Source organism: Herpailurus yagouaroundi, unplaced genomic scaffold (assembly GCF_014898765.1).
Source record: "Herpailurus yagouaroundi ecotype Mexico unplaced genomic scaffold, PumYag 192, whole genome shotgun sequence".
NCBI lineage: Eukaryota > Metazoa > Chordata > Mammalia > Carnivora > Felidae > Herpailurus > Herpailurus yagouaroundi.
In genome coordinates, this window is record NW_024412423.1 from 22,065,928 (window position 1) to 22,075,386 (window position 9,459).

At 53.6% G+C, this 9,459-nt stretch overlaps 1 long non-coding RNA gene across 1 annotated transcript; it reads left to right on the top strand.

Moving 5' to 3' along the window:
- The first annotated feature begins 2,914 nt into the window (after window positions 1–2,914).
- On the top strand, window positions 2,915–5,604 carry LOC121010881 (uncharacterized). The gene is made up of 3 exons (XR_005781399.1): window positions 2,915–3,145; window positions 4,395–4,550; window positions 4,944–5,604. It is a non-coding gene; the product is annotated as an uncharacterized LOC121010881 (long non-coding RNA).
- Window positions 5,605–9,459: the final 3,855 nt, after the last annotated feature.

Sequence of the window (9,459 nt, forward strand, 5' to 3'; positions counted from 1 at the left end):
GGGGGGCCTATAATGACTCCCCTGACCAGGGAGTGGTAGTCCTGTGTATGTGAGACCTCCTGTTTGGTTTTTTTTTTTAATGCTTATTTATTTTTGAGACAGTGCAAGTGCAGGAGGGGCAGAGAGAGAGGGGGACAGAGGATCCGAAGTGGGCTCTGAGCTGACAGCAGAGAAGCCTGTGCAGGGCTCGAACTCATGAAGTGCAAGATCATGACCTGAGCCAAAGTTGGATGCTCAACTGACTGAGCCATCCAGGCACCCCTGTCAAGTGGGTTTTTTTATTTTTTATTTTTTTATTTAAAAAAAAATTTTTTTTAACGTTTTTATTTATTTTTGGGACAGAGAGAGACAGAGTATGAACGGGGGAGGGGCAGAGAGAGAGGGAGACACAGAATCGGAAACAGGCTCCAGGCTGCGAGCCATCTGCCCAGAGCCCGACGCGGGGCTCGAACTCACGGACTGCGAGATCGAGACCTGGCTGAAGTCGGACGCTTAACCGACTGCGCCACCCAGGCGCCCCGGGTTTTTTTTTTTAAAGTTTATTTCATTTACGGGTTTTAAAGAGTTTTCTTGACCAACAGGACCTGCTTGCCACCATATCCTCACCTCCATCCCTAACCCATGCAGCCTCAGGATCGTGAGCATCCAGGGAAGGGCCTAGAGTGCACACAAGTGTTCCCTGAGTGTGGCAGGGGGTTGTTTGGGACTGGGCAGAGGTGACCCAGTATGTAGAAACAGCTACTGGGTCCTGTGCCTGGAGACACAAGTTGGCTTCACTGGGAGACAGGCAGTGCCCTAGGGTCATGGAAATGAACCTCAGGGTAGAGTCCAAGGCCGCGTGGGACAGGGAGGCCCCCTGAGCTCTGGGCACCATAGCTCTACACATTTGGTTTCTCCTCTGTCCTCTCACCTGTTTTTGGTAACTGCTTAATTAATGTTTGTTGCTAGTCTGTCTCACACCTTTCTCTTCCTTGGTGGTGTTCTCACCCCTTTGGGGCTAAAGGGTGCACCGAGCATGTGCCATACCAAGCCTCCCTGGTAGGTCTGGCCCTGCACGTGCTTTGCCCGTCCTTCCTTCACAAGGAAGGTGCCCTAACTTTCTTGCGCACCTGTTGTAACCTGCCCTCTCCCAGCCCTTCTCCGAGGCAGGAGGCTTGGCCCACCCAACCCCACCACCCTGTCAGTTTCCCCATTTCACACACGAGGGAACAGACCCTCAGAAAGGTGAAGGTCAGAGCAGAATTTGAATCCAGACATTCTGGCCCCAGAGTCTGTGGTCCTTCTGCCGCCAGGACTGCATGTTGGAGGTAGCCGAGATTTGGGGTCAGGAGTAAGAACTCTGTAGGATTAGAATAACATCAAGAGTCTACATCACTTGATTGTTGTGGGTGTTGCTTCTTCTGTGAGGAGGGTTTAAGATGTCCCACCTGGGGGGAGGAAGGACTGTGTGCATAAGGGGAGGAGGAAGGGAATCGGCAGAGCAGGGCCACGAAGGCTCAGGTCCTTTGGGGCTAGGCTTGCTGCTTTGCCCTCCAGCTTTAAGGGTACTGGGCTGGGGCTGGGTTTTCCTGCAGATGGGGCTTTGAGCTGTGGCTCTGAGGCAACACATGCCCCCCCCCCCCCAGCCCCCGTATGCGGTCCTTGTGGGGGCTCTTGCAGTGTTGGCCACCTGGACACAAAGCAGACTTGACATGGGTCCCCACAAGAGCCTGTGCTCTGGGGCAGGATAGCTGTCCCCACTGCCAGCCCAGTACAGCTAGACATAGAGTCCCACTGTGGCCAGGGAGTGCGCAAGCCTCTGTCATGAGTTCTTTGTTCACAGTCCATGCTTCCTAGAATACAGTGTCAAAAAGGTAGCTTCGAAGATGAAGAATGACAAATCCAGGAAGAAAAAATGGAGTATTTGTGGGATTCTACCCACAAAAGACAGTGGTATGCTTGAGGTTATATTCCAACTTGAAGCAGGACCTCACGGCCGCCTCACTAAGCCGCCAGCCGTTTCCTCCAGTGCCTGACACATGGTGAGCAATCATACAGTAGTTGAGTGAATCTGTAAAATGGGATTCATCTGAGTTCCTATCTCAGAGGCTTGTGGGAGATGGAATCAGATAAAAGCACTGGGTACACAGTAGACCCTAAGGAAGTGCTCATAGCTCTTCCTTCTCGTAGGTGGGGCAGGGGAGCTTGGAACATGGTGCTTCTGACTTGTTCTAGCTTCCTCTTCTCATCTGCTTGCTCTCTGTTCTGGGACTCTAAGGCCTCAGTGCAGAGCACAGATGCTGTGATTTCTCTAGGGGAGATGCCCCAGGAGCAAATGTCATGGAAGTCTTGGGAGTAGATGTGTGAATGCCAGAGCTGGAAAGGCCCCCAGAGGCATCATGGAACAGCCCAGATGGAGCTGCATCTTCTCCTAGCACTCCAGCCTACCAGCTGTGGCCTGGGGCAACCCACCAGCTCTTTGTCCAAGGGACCTGGTCTGTCAGAGCCTGGGCTTACATGGAGGGACTCTCCTTCCAGATCTTCCATATGCCCTAGAGGTAAATGAACTCCTGCCTCTCATGCTGCTGCCTTCCTCAAGGCCAGGAAAGCCCAGGCCAGCAGACATCCTTTGCCAGGGCCTAGGGAGCCAGTCTCAGCTTAGGGAGAAGGCATCATGGAAGGGTTTGTGCATTAGGGGAAATCAGCCCCAAATAACTCCCAGATTCAGGTCTAAGCATTGCAGGTGAAGGCAGGTAGGAAATTACAGCCACTTGAAGCTTTCTCTCCCAGAGACTTGATTAAAGCTGAGGAGTGTTGGAGCCAAAATAGCTGGGAAAAGTGCCCTTTGATATGCTCATTTGGTTTTAATTTTGGGGGGCACAGGGCAACCCCAGCTTGTTTTATTTCTGCTTCCTTTTAGCGGCTTTCACTTGACTCCTATCCCCCACTGCCAGCCCTCCCCTGCTGGAGTTTGTGAATTTCAAGGTCAGCTGAAAGTCAAACTTTACCATGTTGGTGATGAAATGCAAGCAGATGTGGCTGGTTTGGCTGATGGCGGCCACACCCTGAGAACCGTGCTCAGTCCTGTGGGTGATGCCTGGCAAAATTAACAAAGTCTGATCGCTTACAACCCTGGGTTTCCATCTCAAGAGATTCAGATTTCAAAGTGAGTGCCAGTCAAGCTTGTGTTTACCTCGGGGCGGGGCGGGGGGGGGGGGGTTTGAGAGAAGTGAGGCCTGTTGGGGAAGGTGTGGCCACCCCATCCCAGTGTGCTAGTGACTGAGACCGGGTGGATGGGTCCCTGCTCTTGGGGTTGGCCTTTGTCACGTGGTACTGGCTTTGCTGGGGACGTGGTGCCCTGGCCCTTCTTGCTGGAGGAGGGGACTGGTGGATTTTCCAATGCTGGTGACATCACATGCCCATCTAGTTGCCCTCTCCCCCTTTGAAGCGGCTTAAGCCATTGGCAGATGCTTGCCACGTGACCAGCACTGTGTTGGCAGTGACCTCAGGGAGAAGGTCAATTTTCAGCTCGGCTTTCCGGCGTCACCCACACCCCTCTGTGACTCAGAAAGTGGCCCAGCCGGCTGCCTCCTGCTCCTGCAGTCTGGCAGACATGGTCGAGTGGTGCAGAGAGAAGTGGCTTTCTGAGGTCCCAGCCGCTTCTGGCACGACCCCAGACGCTGCCCCTCAGGCTCCAGGAAAGGTCTCCTAACTGCTCCCTGACTGGGGATCTGGTGAGGGACAGTGGCAGCTGTATCCCCAGCATACCTGGGCGTCCAACGCCCAGTCACATGCCAGGACTGGCTTACCCAGCAAGCAGGGAGACCCACACTTGGGTTTCCTTTCCTGGGCTCACCAGTTCCGCCAGCCCAGCCCAGCCATCTCCCTGCACCCAGTGCTTCCCAGTGCCCCTTCGCGGGGTGGAGCAGATGCGAGCACAGCCCGAGAGGCAGGGGGTGCTGAGGGACGGGCGCTTGGGAGTCAGCACCACGTTGGAAACCCAGCTCCATCGGTGGTCGGCTGTGGGACCTGGGCACCCTCCTCAGCTCCTCCAGGCCTCAGTTTCTTTGTTTGTAAGAGGGGTAATGGTGCCCTCCTCAGAGCTGCTGTGAGCACGAAATGAAATGGTGCGTGTAAAGTGCCTGGCTGGGTGCCTGCCGCCTGGTGCTCAGTAATGCCAGCTATTATAGCTATTGTCCATCCAGTGAGAGCCGTGGGGAGGGACCTGCCTGGGTTCCCCTGTGACCCGCTGGGCTTTCCTAGCTGTAGAGCCCAATTACGCAGCCTTTCCCTGGTCCAGGCGTGCTGCCTCTCCCCCCAGGGTCCTTGCCCCAGCTCAGCTGGGAGCAGGGGCAGATGGGCATTGGGAGTTAGCCCCGAATCCCCCCTCTCCACCCTGCCTTTGTGAGTGGCAGCCTCGTGCAGAGAAGTGACGTATAGAAAGTGCCCTTTAAATTGAGGAGTTGTCCAAAACGGGGCTGGCTTTCAAAGCACATTTTTGGATCAGAAATCCCGGAATAAGAAAATTCTGAACGCAGAACAAAGCACAAGAGCCTGCCACAACAGCACATGTGAGTCAACCCGGAGCGCCTCTGAAACAACCTGCCTTGTTAAAATCAGTCCCTTGGTGCGGGGGGATTAGCGCTCTGCAAACTTCCCATCCCAGGCCTGCCTGCATTTTTACTTTCCCTGCCCTGAATCTCTTGCTCCCCGCTTCATACCAGGGGGGACTTCCCACACAGGATGGGGGCCACTCCCATTGCTACAATGATGGAGAGATTTTTCCTTTGCTTTGGGCGGAGAGGCAGACACATTGTCTGAAACAACTCTCCCTGCTTCGTCCCCCACTCTGGCTGTTGTCAGAAAGATCAGGGAGACCTGAGTGAAGGAGCCCCAAAGGAGGGCCCTCTCTAGGTTACTGTGTGGGAGTTCCAAGAGTCATTCCTTTCCTCCTCTTCCTCCAGGGAGGCTTGCCTGGTCTATTTACTCTTCAGAGGTGGGACCCCCCCCCGGGGTTCACAGACACAACTGATCACACATGGCACCCCGGGGGCTCGGCAACGTGCAGCACCCACAGGACCTACTGACCGCCCCCTCTCCCGCTGACTACCTGCTAGTGTGGCTTGTGTGCTAGGAGAAGTACGTCCAAGATGGAACAGCAGGGACACACCCAGGAGAAGGTTCCAGACCTTCCTGCCCCACTGCTTCCCTACCACCCTGGGCTGGCTGGAGCAAGACTGGCCGGCTAGCCTGGGTTCTGGAGCACAAGCCCTTTTCCTCACTCTGTTTGCCGAGCCTCCCCAAGCTTTGGCAGCTCATTATTTCTCCACTGGCGGGTGAGTGGGAGAGGCCGCGCCAAAGGGACGGCCAATTACCAGGGCCTCGCCGCCACGCACCGCCTTGGATGCGTTTTCTCAAATGGCGAAGCCCTCTTCGGGGAGAGGCAATTTGTGGGGAGCTCAGGGCAGCATAATTTATGGGCCCCCTCTCTCCTGGTTAGGAAAGAGGTGGCTGTGGCTTAATTTAATTAGCTGGGTTCGGCTGAGCACATGACCAGGATGGGCCTGGAATCCTGGTAAACGAGGCACATTTCTTTTGTGAGTAAAGCACAGCCGAAGAAGAAAAGGTCTAAAGTTACTTGATTCATTAGGATCCTTGGGTTAGAGATGTCTTCCAGTTTGAAATATAAAGCCACTTATTTTTCTTAACAAGAATCCAGCCCACCAGCTACGGTGTTCTGCCCATGCATTTAATAGGAATAATTGCATGGAGCTCAAATTATCATAACCTAATGCTCTTCATGGTAGATCCAGCCTCGTCACATTTTTCCCACAGGGAAACGAGTGTGTTCTGTAGGGCGGGGAGAAGCTACCAGCTCATTCGCCCGGTCATTCACAGCCTGCCTCTGCTCTGCCCTGCCTTGTTGGTTGAGTTTCTGGGGGTGCAGGCCACCAGGCTGGGAGCATTGAGGGGGCTTCTAGAAGAAGGGGCCAGGGTAGCAGGCGCTCTCTATAGGTGATCCATAGCTCTCAGCTCGGCCTAGCTCTCTAATTTCAAAGGAAGGTCACAGTAAGAGAGAAAGCTAGGTTTGTAAGGGATCATGAAGTCCTGATATTTCTGGTGGCAGTAGCAATCATAATGATTGTCAGGGCAGTGCCCTTATTTTACAGTTCAGGGAACTCGGGTGCTGAGAGGCTATAAGAAAGGCTGGTCATGACAGACCCTGGCCCCGGGTTTTCGGATGTCCCAGAGCACGGAGGTTAGGTGCCAGCGATGCAGTTCTTAAACACAGATCCCTCGAGCAGATATGAAGCACAGACTGGGGAGAGGGCTGTGAGATCTCTGTCATCAGCCACTTGATCTTAGGTAAGGCTCTCTCAGCCTCAGTTTCCAGACCTGTGAAATGGGGATCCCAACACCTGCCCTGAATCCCTCCCAGGATTGGCTCATGATGCCCGGGAGAGAAAGAATCCAGGTGAGAGGGCTCAGCAAAGTGCTGCCTGGTTGGTTGAATCATCACAGCCAGAGTGCTATCACCTGCAGAAGGAGAAGCTTCTTGGCTCAAGCCAGGCATCCCTCTGAGCTCAAAATGACCAGCGTGGCCAGGATTGCCGGAACCCGGGCTGGGCTGCTGCCTGTGGGGGGCCTGGATTTGAGTCCTGGGGCTTCCCCAGGTATGGCCTTTGTGTGCATCTTGCACGGCGAGCCGAGGGTGCTGTGTTTCTGAGCTGTCCCTGCAGGCCACAGAGGCAGGCCCCCTGGTGAACCACTTGTGGGAGGAGCAGGGGCATGTGAACGGAGGACCACTGCATGTCCATTTTGCAGCCAGTGTGGGCCACACAGGAACTGGAGAGGGGCCTTGTCTATGTAAGTCCTCCATTACCCCACTTCTTGTGTTTCTTTCTTTGTGGAGCCCCAGGTAAAGTCACCGGGAAACCCAGGCTGGGTTCTGCCATGGGGGCTGGGGCAGATGGTGGCAGGGGCCAGTCACGCCGTGAACACTGCCATCCTCACCAGGCCAGGCTCAGAGGCTCAGGGCATTTGCCTTCTACCCTCACGGAAGCTGTGCTGCTTCTTTATCAGGAGATACAAGTGTTGCAGAGGCCTTGGTGATCCCTTTCCCCCGAGAGCACTGCTTGTTATCCTTCTGTTACTTCGCAAAGCAAACGGTGCCTTCGTCTTCAATCGCAAATGGTGTTGTCGACTACTTCAAAAAAGCAGAGTGAATATTATTCCAATATTTATCTTAGCACAAAACTAACATTTCAAAGCCTGTGCCCATAATTCAAATGTTGATGGGGAACACATTGTGTGGATGTGGTGCAAATATATACAAGGGGGAAGTTGCTTATATTTAATAGGGAAACAAGAAGTAAACATTTTTGAATAAAAATGGCAAAGCCTTGGGTTCTACGAGTTGCAGTTTTTCAGTTGAACATATTTAACTGGCACCTCTTAGGAGCTGTCATGTGGTCTGAGGGTTCAGCAGGGTTGAAGTCAAGTTCTTATTAGCAAGCAAGGATGCCTCTCAGAACCGGGGCCCAGGATTTCATGTTCCTGGCCTTACTGGGCTGATCTAGAAGCTGGCGTGTGGCTGGGAAGTTCACTGCCGCTGCTTTGTCTCTCCCCATGTTTGCTTCATGCAAATGCTGGAGCGTGCCAGGAGCCCTTATAAAGGCGCATGGGAAGGGGAGAGCGGCCCCTTCTTGGGGGCGGTTGTCTTGTGGCTGCTTTGTAAGAGTACCCCCTCATGCTGAAGGCTGACCTGCCCTGTAGCATCCCCTGTGTGGAAGAGAGAGGTGTGGGCCCCTGTGGTCTTGCTCTAAGAATTCTTGAGCAACGGGAACCGTGGCTGTTTCTGGCATCTTACATCACGTGAGAAGGGCTTGCAGGCCTCTGTAAATGCTCGGGTGCCTGTCTGTACAAATGTGGGGCCTTGACACTGGCGGGCTCCGTTTTTGTTACTGATGCAGGGTGTGGGCACTCGCACTTCCTTCTGGAATCCTCCAGCCTGTGTGTCTGACTGGGGAAGCAGCTGTGAAGGTGGCATCTGCATAGCCTTGGCCCCATCCTGCTGCGACAACTCGCCTGGTGATAGGTATGTGGAAGTGGAGGGGCTCTGTATTGCTGCCCTCTGGTTCCTGGGGCATTAGTTTCAGTCCTGAATGGGCTTTTCCTGCAAGGAGACAGCCACGTGACTTCTCCAAGTCAAGCAAGGACACTTTGGATTTGTCCACATGGCTCTGTTCGCCATCATTGTCTTGTTTTCCAAAGTTGAATTGGTGCTTTTTTGGGGGGGAGGGGCTTCCTTAGATGGCAGGACCGTATAAATCCTCATGCCGCACTTAGCAAGGACACCCAGAAGTTCATGGGTGTGAGGGGGCACCTGGAATCATTCTGGACCACTTCGGCAGATGCTGCCGGGCAAGGCTGTGTGCTCAGAGCTGTGTGATGTTCTGGAAGAGGATGGCAGAGAGGGAGGTGTGGCTCTCACCACATGAGGAGGACAGAAGTTAGGATTTTACACAGGAGATTTGGAGGCCATTTGTTTGAGGGGCTCTTCTCTGGATTCTAGAAGTAATAATAATTAAATTGAAAATTAAAAAATGATAAAGCTGGGGTGCCCGGGTGGCTCAGTTGGTTGAGCGTCTGACTCTTGATTTTAGCTCTGGTTGTAATCCCAGAGTAGTGGGATTGAGACCTACTTCGGGCTGTGCACTGAGTGTGGAGTCCACTTGAGATTCTCTCTCTCTCCCTCTCCCTCTCGCCCTCCCCGCCCTGCCAGCTCTGCCCCTTTCTCTTTGCTTGCACACGCTTTCTCTTTAAAAAAAAAAAAAAAATCATAAGGCTGACGGAGTGTTTATAAATAGGTCAGAAAGCGTTCTGGGTACCTGATGGGAATTAATTCTTGTAACTCTCACGACAAGTGTGTGAGGTGAACATTACTCCTCCTCTTTTACACATGTAGTAATAACATTTCGTGGGGGTCAAACAGCTAGAGTGGTAGAGCTGCCTCTGACCCTGGGCAGTCTCCTGGGCATGTGCCTGTGGCTGGGAAGAAGCACCTGCTTCTTCACACTATTTCTGCTGCAGCTTTTTTTTCCTGGGGACTTGGTGTTTTCCTGAAGGCCATTCCCCCTCTGTGCCCAGGGATGTGCAGGATAGTGTTAGGTGCTGAGAGGAGAGAGCAGGTCAGGATGGGGCTGCTCACTGTCCAAACCCAGGGCTGAGCAGGCTTCCTCTCTTCTTTTTTAACAATGTTTATTTATTTTTGAGTGAGAGAGTGCACAAGCAAGGGAAGGACAGAGAGAGAGGGGGACAGAGGATCCGAAGCAGGCTCCATGCTGACAGCAGAGAGCCCCGGGCGGGGCTCAAACCCGTGAGCTGCGAGATCATGACCTGAGCTGAAGTCTGATGCTTAACCGGTGGAGCCACCCAGGTGCCCCAGGCTTCTTCTCTTGCTTGCAGAGTCTGGGACTG